The sequence below is a fragment of the Podarcis raffonei genome, chromosome 6 (assembly GCF_027172205.1).
Source record: "Podarcis raffonei isolate rPodRaf1 chromosome 6, rPodRaf1.pri, whole genome shotgun sequence".
Taxonomy (NCBI): domain Eukaryota; kingdom Metazoa; phylum Chordata; class Lepidosauria; order Squamata; family Lacertidae; genus Podarcis; species Podarcis raffonei.
In genome coordinates, this window is record NC_070607.1 from 66,729,821 (window position 1) to 66,733,845 (window position 4,025).

A 4,025-nucleotide genomic window follows, 5' to 3' on the forward strand; every position below is an offset into this window, starting at 1 on the left:
CGCGGGGGAAGAGCGAGCGAGCGAGGCAAGGAGGGAGGGACCGAGGGCTGGCTGCTGAGGCGCCTTCTTCGTCTGTTTTTTGCACTCAGCACCACAAAAGGCCTGAGGTCACGTTTTCTGAAGAAACAAACAAACAAGGCAGGCGGGCAGGGAGCGGGGCAGGGTCGCCCACCCAAGTGGATGAGCGAGGCAGCTGATGCTGAGAACAGGGACAGGGGGAAAAAGCATCGGGGCAGCAAAATAATAATAACCATATCTCTTATTTTAAAAAAAACACTTTTCCAAACCACTTTGAGATTTTATTAGCATCAAGCGGCATATAAATCTTGTGAAATAAAACAATAAAACAGAAGAAAGGAATGCTGTGATCACCATTAGTCAGCATGGATTTCTGAAAAATAAGTCATGTCAGACTAACCTGATCTCGTTTTTTGACAGAATTACAAGCCTGGTAGATGAAGGGAACGCAGTGGATGTAGCCTACCTTGATTTCAGCAAGGCATTCGACAAGGTGCCCCATGATATTCTTGTAAAGAAGCTGGTAAAATGCGGTCTTGACTATGCTACCACTCAGTGGATTTGTAACTGGCTGACTGACCGAACCCAAAGGGTGCTCATCAATGGTTCCTCTTCATCCTGGAGAAGAGTGACTAGTGGGGTGCCACAGGGTTCTGTCTTGGGCCCGGTCTTATTCAACATCTTTATCAACGACTTGGATGATGGACTCAAGGGCATCCTGATCAAATTTGCAGATGACACCAAACTGGGAGAGGTGGCTAACACCCCAGAGGACAGGATCACACTTCAAAACGACCTTGACAGATTAGAGAACTGGGCCAAAACAAACAAGATGAATTTTAACAGGGAGAAATGTAAAGTATTGCACTTGGGCAAAAAAAAAATGAGAGGCACAAATACAAGATGGGTGACACCTGGCTTGAGAGCAGTACATGTGAAAAGGATCTAGGAGTCTTGGTTGACCACAAACTTGACATGAGCCAACAGTGTGACACGGCAGCTAAAAAAGCCAATGCAATTCTGGGCTGCATCAATAGGAGTATAGCATCTAGATCAAGGGAAGTAATAGTGCCACTGTATTCTGCTCTGGTCAGACCTCACCTGGAGTACTGTGTCCAGTTCTGGGCACCACAGTTCAAGAAGGACACTGACAAACTGGAACGTGTCCAGGGGAGGGCAACCAAAATGGTCAAAGACTTGGAAACGATGCCTTATGAGGAATGGCTAAGGGAGCTGGGCATGTTTAGCCTGGAGAAGAGGAGGTTAAGGGGTGATATGATAGCCATGTTCAAATATATAAAAGGATGTCACATAGAGGAGGGAGAAAGGTTGTTTTCTGCTGCTCCAGAGAAGCGGACACGGAGCAATGGATCCAAACTACAAGAAAGAAGATTCCACCTAAGCATTAGGAAGAACTTCCTGACAGTAAGAGCTGTTCGACAGTGGAATTTGCTGCCAAGGAGTGTGGTGGAGTCTCCTTCTTTGGAGGTCTTTAAGCAAAGGCTTGACAACCATATGTCGGGAGTGCTCTGATGGTGTTTCCTGCTTGGCAGGGGGTTGGACTCGATGGCCCTTGTGGTCTCTTCCAACTCTATGATTCTATGATTCTATTCTAAGATTTTGGCGTCGCACAGGGTGCTGCTGAAATTTGAAAGTCCAAAGTGGGCCACTGCATAACATTTCCAAAATGCAAACAAGAACTCAAGTGATTAAGGAGCCCCCAATGGCACAAAGCATCAGTACCTCTGGCTGTTAACCAGAAGGTTGGTGGTTTGAGCCCACCCAGGGACAGCTTGGGGCAGGATTCCAGCAGTGCAGGGGGTTGGACTGGATGACCCTTGGGGTCCCTTCCAACTATACAATTCTATGATTATCACTTAAGCTTAAAAAAAGACGTAATTCTTGGTGTGGTGCATTCAGTATCCATTCATTTTTTGTATTCCCTGCTCTATTTGGAATGAATGTTCCAGTGGCGTAGCGTGGGGGGTGCCAGGGGTGCCGGCCGCACCGGGCGCAACATCTGGGGGGGCGCAAGTCCAGAGGGCCCAGCCGCGTCGTGCCCTCGGCCCGCCCCTATTGTCAGAGCAGCCGGCCAGCCTCCGCCTGCTCCTACCTTGCCCACCCGAGGACTGCGGCAGCGCTCGCCCCCGTGGCCACCTACCCCCGCCTCGCCCATTGGCTTGCCTCCCTCGGCCCCGCCTCTCTCCGATGGCCGCGGGGGTGTCCTGCTCGGCGCCGGCGCCTTTTTTCAGGATGTAGGGAGGCTGGACGGGGAGGTGGGGTCGGAAGCGGGCAGAGAAGGAGGGGAGCTCATAGCCAAAAGGGCTGCGCCAGCCGGCAAAGGGCCGGGGAAAGTTTGGAGAGGAGAAACGCACCGTCATGATTTCCCGGTGGAAGCGGCAGGATTAGGGATGGCGAAGCGTAATTACGCACGAATTTCGCTGGGTGAGAGCTTCGGGGATCGATCGGCGGAAATGGGAATCAATTGGAATATGAGAAAGAGAGAGAGAGAGGGACCATCATTCATAGGCATAGATTTGTAGGGTTAGGGGGCGCAAATCCACAGGTTAGGGGGCGCAAATTACTTGCCTTGCCCCAGGTGCTGACAACCCACGCTACGCCGCTGGAATGTTCCACAACTGACTAAGTATGAAAAGGAGGACCTCTCTTGGCAAAGGGATGCTACCTCTCCCAGAGCTTGTGGTAATGCTCAAGTAATAACAGGCCTCTGCACCCCCAGCAAAGCTCCCATGCCTTTAGCAGCTGCATGACAACCAGAAATGCAACAGGTACATAATATGTATTGTGGCTGCTTGAATGCCATGCAACTGACAAAAGGCACAGATAATTGTTCCAGATCTGTTGTCTTTCTTCTTAACACCCAGCCGGCTAGCCCACCTTTGGAACTCTCCTGATACATGTGAAAGATATGAAGGACTGTCTTACAGTGCAATCCTATGCGTATTTCCTCCAAAGTAAGACCCGTTGTGTTCAATGGAATCAGCATAGGCTTGTAGTCTTAGTGCTTTCATTTCTGATCACACATGAGAGAGAGAGAGAGAGAAATACAGTGGTACCACTGGTTATATACTTAATTCGTTTCGGAGGTCCGTTCTTAACCTGAAACTGTTCTTAACCTGAAGCACCACTTTAGCTAATGGGGCCTCCTGTTGCCACCGCGCCACTGGAGCACGATTTCTGTTCTCATCCTGAAGCAAAGTTCTTAACCCGAGGTACTATTTCTGGGTTATCAGAGTCTGTAACCTGAAGCGTATGTAACCCGAGGTACCACTCTATTTCAAACAAAATGTGGAATCTTCGAAGGGACTATTTGGAAATACTTCCTGGTTTGGTGTTGTTACTGATGGGCGACTATTTTTATTGATTAGTGAACATATCATAACATACCAGAAAGAAGGAAGAGGTAAGTAGGGATGTATATATATTTAAGGTTGCAATACTACAACCAGCCACCTAGAGCATATCTAGTGCAGCATGTCAAAGATCCTCAGCAGCTTATTCCTAGCCATCTATAACCCTGGGTGAAAACTGCTTTTGAACATGGCAGTTCTATTTAACTGTCATTGATAAGCTTGTTCTTCATTAACTTGCTGGATCTTTTTAGAAAGCTGCCAATCATCAGCACATCTTGCGCTAGTTAAATTTGTGTGTTAATTAAACATTGTGTTGACAATGTTCTCTATCCACATCTCTTTCCTATGCTGTTCTTACTTTATTTTGTTGCCTTTGTCTTGTGTTTTGAAAAGTATTGAGCCCTAACCTCTTTGGCTTTTCTTCATGGGAAAAGTCCTCCAACACTTTGAGCACTGGCTTGCTTTTTTCTGAACCTCTTCCACCTCTATGGTCATTCCATTGAAATGTGGTTTCTTGAGAAATGCCAGCAGGGCTAATTGCAAAACAAAGTGCTAATGGTTTGCCGAAGCCCTTTATGCATCTTTTATTTGAGTTTTCTTTGAAACATCCATCAAGGAACCTTGTGTACTTCT